The sequence below is a fragment of the Oncorhynchus kisutch genome, linkage group LG25 (genome assembly GCF_002021735.2).
Source record: "Oncorhynchus kisutch isolate 150728-3 linkage group LG25, Okis_V2, whole genome shotgun sequence".
Taxonomy (NCBI): Eukaryota; Metazoa; Chordata; class Actinopteri; order Salmoniformes; family Salmonidae; genus Oncorhynchus; species Oncorhynchus kisutch.
The window spans coordinates 44,235,772-44,247,576 of record NC_034198.2 but is presented as its reverse complement, the minus strand read 5'-3'; positions in this window follow the sequence as shown (position 1 = coordinate 44,247,576).

Sequence of the window (11,805 nt, the reverse complement as noted above, 5' to 3'; positions counted from 1 at the left end):
GCACAAAGTAGATGTCCTAACCGACTTGCCAAAACTATAGTTTGTTAACAAGACATTTGTGGAGTGGTTAAAAAACTAGTTTTAATGACTCCAGCCTAAGTGTGTGAGAGAGAGAGAGAGAGTAGAGAGAGAGAGAGTGGTGGTATTCTGGGTTTGAATGTACTGGAGTTCTGGGTGTGAAGGTACTGGTGGTCTGGGTGTGAAGGTACTGGTGGTATTCTGGGTTTGAATGTACTGGAGTTCTGGGTGTGAAGGTACTGGTGGTCTGGGTGTGAAGGTACTGGAGTTCTGGGTGTGAAGGTACTGGTGGTCTGGGTGTGAAGGTACTGGTGGTATTCTGGGTGTGAAGGTACTGGTGGTATTCTGGGTGTGAAGGTACTGGTGGTCTGGGTGTGAAGGTACTGGTGGTACATTTATTAAAATGAAAAAAAATATGTCTCTTCAGTAGCTGTACAAGGCAGAACTGTCACGGTCTGACCATCGTTCGTATGTGTTTTCCTTGTTTTAGTGTTGGTCAGGACGTGAGCTGGGTGGGCATTCTATGTTGTGTGTCTGGTTTGTCTATTTCTATGTTTGGCCTGATATGGTTCTCAATCAGAGGCAGGTGTTAGTCATTGTCTCTGATTGGGAACCATATTTAGGTAGCCTGTTTTGTGTTGGGTTTGGTGGGTGATTGTCCTTAGTGTCTTGATGTCCTTGTTCTGTGTGTATGTGCACCAGTATTAGGCTGTTTCGGTTTTCGTTACGTTTATTGTTTTGTAGTGTTTGTATTTAGATTTGTGTTACGTTTGTTGAATAAACATGGATCACAATCTACACGCTGCATTTTGGTCCGACTCTCCTTCACCACAAGAGAACCGTTACAAGAACAGAGAGCAGAGAAACTGAGAAAGAGAGATAGAGACTGACATGATATGGCTTAGCTCTTATTTCCCTCATTACAACAATATTGGTTGATTAAATACTTCACTGTACCTTTGGGGCGGCAGGTAGCTTAGTGGTTAGAGAATCCTGACAAGGTAAAAATCTGTCTTTCTGCTCCTGAACAAGGCAGTTAACCCGCTGTTCCCTGGAAGGCCGTCATTGTAAATGAGAATTTGCTCTTAACCGACTTGTTAAATTAATAAAATAAAAATGTATAAATAGGAGAAATTTGTCTGGCAACATACAGTCAGAAATTCCACCTAATAATATGAAGCATTGGGAGTTGGGACTGACTATCTGTCTGGCAACATACAGTCAGAAATTCCACCTAATAATATGAAGCATTGGGAGTTGGGACTGACTATCTGTCTGGCAACATACAGTCAGAAATTCCACCTAATAATATGAAGCATTGGAAGTTGGGACTGACTATCTGTCTGGCAACATACAGTCAGAAATTCCACCTAATAATATGAAGCATTGGAAGTTGGGACTGACTATCTGTCTGGCAACATACAGTCAGAAATTCCACCTAATAATATGAAGCATTGGAAGTTGGGACTGACTATCTGTCAGACAACAAACAGTCTGCTATATTCCAGTTGGACCAACAAAGATCAGCTGTGTCAACATTGATCCATCTACTGCAGTACAGGGCTGCAACAGCTACATGCTGCAAACGAGAGCCATCTCCACTGACTGACTGGGAAACTAGCTATCTGATGTCCTCAGCTATACTGTGTCTCTAGCTCTCTGATACGGATGAGGTTATCTGGCTATGATTGGCTGGCGCTCCCCTATCTTAGACCAACAGTAACAATACAATAATAATTCATATCTATTAATAATACAATAACAATATCTATCACTACAATAACAATATCTATCAATATAACAACAATATCTATCAATACAATAACAATATCTATCAATATTACTGCACTGTTGGAGCTAGAAACACAAGCATTTAGTTAGATATTACTGACCTGTTGGAGCTAGAAACACAAGCATTTAGTTAGATACTACTGCACTGTTGGAGCTAGAAACACAAGCATTTAGTTAGATACTACTGCACTGTTGGAGCTGGAAACACAAGCATTTAGTTAGATACTACTGCTCTGTTGGTACTAGAAACACTAGCATTTAGTTAGATACTACTGCTCTGTTGGTACTAGAAACACAAGCATTTAGTTAGATACTACTGCTCTGTTGGTACTAGGAACACAAGCATTTAGTTAGATACTACTGCTCTGTTGGTACTAGGAACACAAGCATTTAGTTAGATACTACTGCACTGTTGGAGCTAGAAACACAAGCATTTAGTTAGATATTACTGTTGGAGCTGGAAACACAAGCATTTAGTTAGATATTACTGTTGGAGCTAGAAGCACAAGCATTTCGCCACACCCGCAATAACATCTGCTAAACACGTGTATGTGACCAATCAAATTTGATTTGATTTGATCTGCAGTATGTCATAGCAAATTACGTCACATGACGAAATACAAAGAATCCCAATGAAAGTATGATTCTACTAGTTTGGCCCGCTTGAGTGAATATTAGCCTTCTCAACACATTTGACCCTAAACTTCAGTCCACCCCTTCCATCTCAATCCACAACAGGCAGTTTACATAACCTCACACTCAGTAACAATGCAATTCACTTCTACACATGTGGGGGTGATATTTATGCCTCTAACTTTCTCAGTCAATCATTATTCATGATTCATTCAGGATTATTCGTAACCATGGTAACGTCCACATTAATGTAGAAGTGTTTAGAAACATACTCTTATTCTTATTTACAATAAAAGTGACTCCAAAATTACACATGACATTATTTACCAATCATTTCTATTGGACACAAAATAATCTGAAACAAAACCAAAACAAACAACAAACTGCATCCAATGAATTCATAGAGTCACAAGCTCGATGTAGTCATTGCGTGCTATGAATATGGTACCTAATACTTACCGTTTTGCTACTTTAATACATAAATAAGTGAATTTGTCCCAAAACTTTTGGTCCCCTAAAATGGGGGGGGGGGGACTATGTATACAATAGTGATTGTACCATTTAAAATCCAAAGTGCTGGAGTACAAACCCAGCGACCACCTTAACTGTGAAACATAATATTTATCTCTGAGTAAAAGCTGCTCTCATAAACACACTATTTCTCTCTCACACTCAAACTCCCTCTTTCGCCCAATCACTCTCTCTCTCCCAAAAGCAGGAACTTGTTTTATAGAACCTGGCCTGGATCAGACATGCTAGCTGGCATACATGATTTGTGCCTTTCCCAAATACAACGTTTTAATCTATCTCAATATTTCTGTCATTCCCCCAATCTCTCACTCACACTCAGTCACTCTCCCTCTCGCCTTCCCTCCTTCCTTCGCTTCCTCCATCTCTCGCTCCCTTGCTTCCTCACTCCCTATTTCATTTAGTTTCATACTTGTGTTTCTCTCTGTTTCCCTCCCCTCTCTGTAGTTGTATTGACTGTCCACATCACAGGACCATTATTGTTGGAGAAACGTCGTCAAGGTTTCCTCCAGACATTCTCATTTGGGACAGTTTAGCCTACTTTTCTACCATCTCTCACCAGAGATAAAAAAACGAACCCATTGCCCGGAGCAGGAAACATGAACAGTCAGGCAGATGGAATCTGCTTAGTTGTTCTCCAAATAGGTTACTTACGTTTCAACTTTCAAAGTTTATTTGCCACGTGCACATGATACAACAGGTGTAAAACAGTGAAACTTGTGAGCTCTTTCCCACAATGCAGATCAGAGGCAGTAGGGATGATAATAGGGATGATAATATGGATGATAATAGGGATGATAATAGGGATGATAATAGGGATGATAATAGGGATGGTAATAGGGATGATAATAGGGATGATAATAGGGATGATAATAGGGATGATAATAGGGATGGTAATAGGGATGATAATAGGGATGATAATAGGGATGATAATAGGGATGATAATAGGGATGATAATAGGGATGATAATAGGGATGATAATAGGGATGATAATAGGGATGATAATAGGGATGGTAATAGGGATGGTAATAGGGATGATAATAGGGATGATAATAGGGATGATAATAGGGATGATAGGGATATAGGGATGATAATAGGGATGATAATAGGGATGATAATAGGGATGATAATAGGGATGATAATAGGGATGATAATAGGGATGATAATAGGGATGATAATAGGGATGATAATAGGGATGATAATAGGGATGATAATAGGGATGATAATAGGGATGATAATAGGGATGATAATAGGGATGATAATAACAATAATATAGATAATAGAACGTTTAAAAAAACACAAGAAAAATGAGAATCCAGGTACTTATTTATTTAACCAGGTAGGCTAGTTGAGAACACCTTTATTTAACCAGGTAGGCTAGTTGAGAACACCTTTATTTAACCAGGTAGGCCAGTTGAGAACACCTTTATTTAACCAGGTAGGCCAGTTGAGAACACCTTTATTTAACCAGGTAGGCTAGTTGAGAACACCTTTATTTAACCAGGTAGGCCAGTTGAGAACACCTTTATTTAACCAGGTAGGCCAGTTGAGAACACCTTTATTTAACCAGGTAGGCCAGTTGAGAACACCTTTATTTAACCAGGTAGGCCAGTTGAGAACACCTTTATTTAACCAGGTAGGCCAGTTGAGAACACCTTTATTTAACCAGGTAGGCTAGTTGAGAACACCTTTATTTAACCAGGTAGGCCAGTTGAGAACACCTTTATTTAACCAGGTAGGCCAGTTGAGAACACCTTTATTTAACCAGGTAGGCCAGTTGAGAACACCTTTATTTAACCAGGTAGGCCAGTTGAGAACACCTTTATTTAACCAGGTAGGCCAGTTGAGAACACCTTTATTTAACCAGGTAGGCCAGTTGAGAACACCTTTATTTAACCAGGTAGGCCAGTTGAGAACACCTTTATTTAACCAGGTAGGCTAGTTGAGAACACCTTTATTTAACCAGGTAGGCTAGTTGAGAACACCTTTATTTAACCAGGTAGGCCAGTTGAGAACACCTTTATTTAACCAGGTAGGCTAGTTGAGAACAAGTTCTCGTTTACAATTGCGACCTGGCCAAGATAAAGCATAGCAGTGTGAAGCAAAGCACAAACAACAACACAGAGTTACATATGGAGTAAAAAATAAACAAGGCAATAACACAGTAGAAAAAAGAAAGTCTATATACAGTGTGTGCAAAAGGCATGAGGAGGGAGGCATTAAATAGGCCATAGGAGCGAATAATGACAATGTAGCAGATTAACCCTGGAGTGATAGATGAGCAGATGATGATGAGCAGATGATGATGAGCAGATGATGATGAGCAGATGATGATGTGCAAGTAGTGATACTGGTGTGCAAAAGAGCAGCAAAGTAAATAAAAACAATATGGGGATGAGGTAGTTACATTGGGTGGGCTATTAACAGATGGACTATGTACAGCTGCAGCGATCGGTTAGCTGCTCAGATAGCTGATGTTTAAAGTTAGTGAGGGAAATATAAGTGTCAGTACCTTATTCAATGTCCAGGGGTACGGGAGTGGTTAAGGTAGGTTTAAACATAAACATTTAGTCTCGTGGTCAGACTAAAATAAACATAAATGGTAATGTAAATATGTCAACGAGATGTGTGAGATAACAGGCAGCATTAGTTAATGTGCTTTGGACAAATTACCATTTCACAGGTGTTACCCAGTTCGCATATTTTGGTTCCTCTGAAGTTGTGGAAACTGATGTTTTTTGGCTTCACTGGGAGGTTCTGAGAATGGCCACACCCTCCCCTAACCCAAACAACACTGGGCCAATTGTGAGCCGCCTCATGGGTCTCCCAGTCACAGCCGGCTATGACACAGCCTGGGATCGAACCCAGGTCTGTAGTAACGCCTCTAGCACTACACTGCGCCACTCAGAAGGCCTAATCTTGTGTTATTTATCCATTGCATGACATGCAAAGCTGTTCATTTGAGTCTATTCAAAGAGCCCCATTTCAAAGGAAACAGGCACTCATTAAGATCAGGTGTGGCCAATTAGTGGGCGCGGCCAACACACCTGAACACACTTAAGACAGATGAGTTTTGTTGACGCTGACAACGGAATGTTTTCTAAATAACATTCTCAGAACCCTGAATGTTATTAAAGTTCTTGTGGTTTTTTTGGAACGTTTTCTTGATGTTTCTGGAACAATTTGAGAACATGACTTGAAATAGAACCACGAGGAAACCTGTAGGAAACGTTATGCGGAAGAACTGACATTCTCACAGAAGAACGTTGTTTCTTAACTTTCTCAGAACTATTTGAGAACATTCCCAATGTCAAACCAGTTGTAGAACGTTCCTGGAACATTACCCAAAATTTGAAATGTAACCACATTTGAACATTTAAAGTAATGACATACCAAGTAAATTACGTTTTTTTTTGTCAAGATCCTTAAATGTGCTGAGAATGTTCCAAAGCCAAGCAACCAACCTGCACCATTCCCAGAACGTTGTGGGAAGGTTGTATGCAAAACAATCATAGGACAACCACACCTTTACCAAGCTCTAAGAAAACATATGGTTCTCAGAACGTTATGTGCTAGCTGGGTAGCATCTTTTGAATTTTGAGGGGAGCGGACATTTGGCCCGTAGACTTGGCCCGTAACTTGCAAAGAGAGAGGGTGGAGCTCTTCATTCCTGTTCGTCAATCCTCGTTTCTATCTCTTCTCTTAACAAAAAATAAAACTCTTACGTACTCAGAAGACCGAGGTGGGTTTTCCCGGGACATCGCTCCTTTCTTATTTATTTCCGATCCAACTCCCCAGTCCCTAACATGACGCTGCCACCACAATACTTCAAACAAACATAAAAGGGATCAACAGCACTGCAGTCACATTACTGGCCTGTATGACAAAGAGAAAAGAAGGAAGGCCGTGTTAAATAAACCGCACCAGTTCATTCTGTTTGTTTGCAACAAGGCCATTAAGTAATACTGCAAGACAACATGGCAAATACACTGATCTGTATTTTCAGGAGTTGTGGTGACATCATCATTATCATCATGTTATGGGTGAATAAACAGGAGGAAGAAGGGGAAAATATACTGTCAATGGCTACGGATTTAAGGAAGGGTGTTTCTGCTCTTTTCTTTCCCTGGGATGTGGCAGAATAGCTCACTGGTAACTGAGTGGGTGGCCAAGCACTGCTGTAGAGACCATACATCAGGTCATTGACGTGTTTCAGGGACTGTAAAGACAGAGATGAATCGTCATTAACCATGACCTAAGGTCGTCACTAAATTAGACTTAGCCTAGTAAGTACATTGACTATGTTGCCCATCAGCAATCTGGCAGTCAGGCAGACATACGTCTCTGTCACACAACACACAATCAATGTTACCTAAATGTGTATTCACACACACACACACACACACACAGCTAGCATGACACAATGTTGACATTACTAAAGTTATTGTGATCATCTCTCTCTGTCTCTCCCACTCACTTTCACTCACACACACATTTCCTGTCTTTAACTAAACATACATCAAAATGTCAAAACATTAACTAGCTATTTTTGAGCTACAACAGGTAAAAATGGAAACTGACCATGGCCATGGAGGATTTGCCAGAGAGTAAATGTTTACTAGCTAAAATTCTGCTAATGTTAGCTAGCTAGAAAATGTTTCCTTGACGTTCTTCTCGCCAAAAAAACACCACTTTACTTATGAAAGTAAAACAAGAACGCAGAAGAACAGAACCACTTAGCAGTCAAATCTTTGTTTTCTTTTTTGCTGAACATTTTGAGAAACTGTCGTTGTTTTCCAGCTGTGTTGTTGTGTATCCTACTGGGCAACTGCAGTATGGAACGTTGACCGATGGGCTTGAGCAAGCAGGTCAGCTCAGTGAGGACAGAACATAAAGACAGACTGCCACCATGTCTGGCTCAGTGTGCTGCCAAGCATGCAGGACTGGGGCTGGAGGGGTTTAAGGTTAGGGGAACCACAGGGAATGTGTTTGAGCATGTGAACAGGTCGGGTAGCAGACCTCAAAGGAATCCTAGATCCCTGGATCCCCCAAAGGCCCACAGGCCATTGGGGGGATTGTCACCATATCCACATTAACTCTGGAGGAGATTAGCACCACGGTCTCAGAGGAGAGGAGCGGCATAGTCCTCTCTCTAAGCTTCATGACGACTACTCAGAGAGAGGTGAGGTGCAGGAACAGAGAGAGGGAGAGCAATAGGGAGGGAAAGGGAGATTAGGTAACATGCTTTATCTAAAGTGCCCCCCCACCACACCCACTCCCTACTGAAACTAACACAATCCTGAGCTGAGCCAAGGTAAACTAACAAACCCCTCCCTATCCTCCTCAAACTCACCAATCAAAAAAAAACGAGATGAGAACCACCTCTGGGGCAGGTCACGGGGGCAGCTAGCCTGGACAGATGGGACCCCCCCCCTCCACCACAAAAACCCTTTCCTTTCACAACCCCTGTCTGTCAGTCAGTCTGACTGGACAAAACATCACCACCGACTCCACCACCATGAAAATGGAAATGAGTGTATAATTAGGGCCAGTCCTTTGACGAGAGATCTCCAGTCTCCAGAGGGTTAAGAGTTAGGCAAATTAACCCTTATTACAGAAAGAAATGGCGTTTAATTTAGATGGCTAACCTGAGAAGCCGACAGGGCTACAGGAGAAGAATGTCTAGAGGGCATTAAAGGAGAGGCGACAAAGAGGAAACCTCCTATAGGCTACCATTAACCTTCAACCTCACAGACAGGAAATTGCAAACAATGTACTTTTTGTGGTACACTTCCTTCTAGCTTTTGAACTCTATTCATTTAGATGCAATGCCGGGACATAATGTATATAATATAATACAGTTGAGCAAAACCAACACGTTTCATTCGATTTTTAATTTTATTTTTTTATTAGATATTTTCCATGCTTCCTCATTTTGCTGGGTTGGTAGGACAAGTCTTCTCTCAATCAAACAACAACAGACAGCAGAGATCGTCACTCATCTTCAGCTTCCAATCCTCCCTCCACTCCAGCTACCAATCCTCCCTCCACTCCAGCTTCCAATCCTCCCTCTACTCCAGCTTCCAATCCTCCCTCCACTCCAGCTTCCAATCCTCCCTCCACTCCAGCTTCCAATCCTCCCTCCACTCCAGCTACCAATCCTCCCTCCACTCTAGCTACCAATCCTCCCTCCACTCCAGCTACCAAATCCTCCCTCCACTCCAGCTACCAATCCTCCCTCCACTCCAGCTACCAATCCTCCCTCCACTCCAGCCTCCAATCCTCCCTCCACTCCAGCCTCCAATCCTCCCTCCACTCCAGCCTCCAATCCTCCCTCCACTCCAGCCTCCAATCCTCCCTCCACTCCAGCCTCCAATCCTCCCTCCACTCCAGCCTCCAATCCTCCCTTATCTCCAGCCTCCAATCCTCCCTCCACTCTAGCCTCCAATCCTCCCTCCACTCCAGCCTCCAATCCTCCCTCCACTCCAGCCTCCAATCCTCCCTTATCTCCAGCCTCCAATCCTCCCTCCACTCCAGCCTCCAATCCTCCCTCCACTCCAGCCTCCAATCCTCCCTCCACTCCAGCCTCCAATCCTCCCTCCACTCCAGCCTCCAATCCTCCCTTATCTCCAGCCTCCAATCCTCCCTCCACTCCAGCCTCCAATCCTCCCTCCACTCCAGCTTGCAGGACCTATCAGGGCAGTTACAATGCAGATCAGCAGTCAAATCAAATCAAATGTATTTATATAGCCCTTCTTACATCAGATGATATCTCAAAGTGCCGTACAGAAACTCAGCCTAAAACCCCAAACAGCAAGCAATGCAGGTGTAGCAGTATGGTGGCTAGGAAAAACTCCCTAGAAAGGCCAAAACCTAGGAAGAAACCTAGAGAGGAACCAGGCTATGAGGGGTGTCCAGTCCTCTTCTGGCTGTGCCGGGTGAGGATTATAACAGAACATGGCCAAGATGTTAAAATGTTCATAAATGACCAACAGGGTCAGATAATAATAATCACAGTAGTTGTTGAGGGTGCAACAGGTCAGCACCTCAGGAGTAAATGTTATTTGGCTTTTCATAGCCGATCATTCAGAGTATCTTTACAACACCTGCTGTCTCTAGAGAGTTGAAAACAGCAGATCTGGGACAGGTAGCACGTCCGGTGAACAGGTCAGGGTTCCGTAGCCGCAGGCAGAACAGTTGAAAAAGGAGCAGCAGCACGGCCAGGTGGACTGGGGACAGCAAGGCGTCATCAGGCCAGGTAGTGCTGAGGCATGGTCCTAGGATTAGGATCCCACAACACTAGACTGTTGTCCTCGAGGGCTCCACTGTGTATTGATCCCACTAGACTGTAGTCCTGGAGGGCTCCACTGTGTATTGATCCCACTAGACTGTAGTCCTAGAGGGCTCCACTGTGTATTGATCCCACTAGATTGGGAAGAATGATGGCGTCAGGTAGTTTTGGTTCAGCAGATGGAGAAGTGGAGGAATCATAGAGAGACCCATTTAGAACCACACACCCATGACCCATTTAGAACCACACATCCATGACCCATTTAGAACCACACACCCACGACCCATTTAGAACCACACACCCATGACCCATTTAGAACCACACATCTATGACCCATTTAGAACCACACACCCACGACCCATTTAGAACCATACACCCATTTAGAACCACACACCCATGACCCATTTAGAACCACACACACACATGACCCATGTAGAACCACACACCCATGACCCATTTAGAACCATACACCCATTTAGAACCACACACCCATGACCCATTTAGAACCACACACACATGACCCATTTAGAACCACACACACATGACCCATGTAGAACCACACACACATGACCCATGTAGAACCACACACACACATGACCCATGTAGAACCACACACCCATGACCCATTTAGAACCATACACCCATTTAGAACCACACACCCATGACCCATTTAGAACCACACACACATGACCCATTTAGAACCACACACACATGACCCATGTAGAACCACACACACATGACCCATGTAGAACCACACACACATGACCCATGTAGAACCACACACCCATTTAGAACCACACACCCATGACCCATTTAGAACCACACATACATGACCCATGTAGAACCACACACCCATGACCCATTTAGAACCACCATGACCCATTAGGAACCACACATCCATGTCCCATTTAGAACCACACACCCACAACCCATTTAGAACCACACACCCACGACCCATTTAAAACCACACACCCACCACCCATTGAGAACCACACACCAACCACCCATTGAGAACCACATCCCCATGTCCCATTTAGAACCACACACCCATGTCCCATTTAGAACCACATACCCATGTCCCAGTTAGAACCACACACCCATGTCCCAGTTAGAACCACACACACACACACACACATGTCCCATTTAGAACCGCATACCCATGACCCATTTAGAACCACACACCCATGACCCATTTAGATCCACCATGACCCATTTAGAACCACACATCCATGACACATTTAGAACCACACATCCATGACCCATTTAGAACCACACACCCATGACCCATTTAGAACCACACACCCATGACCCATTTAGATCCACCATGACCCATTTAGAACCACACATCCATGTCCCATTTAGAACCACACATCCATGACCCATTTAGAACCACACACCCATGACCCATTTAGAACCACACACCCATGACCCATTTAGAACCACCATGACCCATTTAGATCCACCACAACCCATTTAGATCCACCACAACCCATTTAGAACCACACACCCATGACCCATTTAGAACCACACCCACGACCCATTTA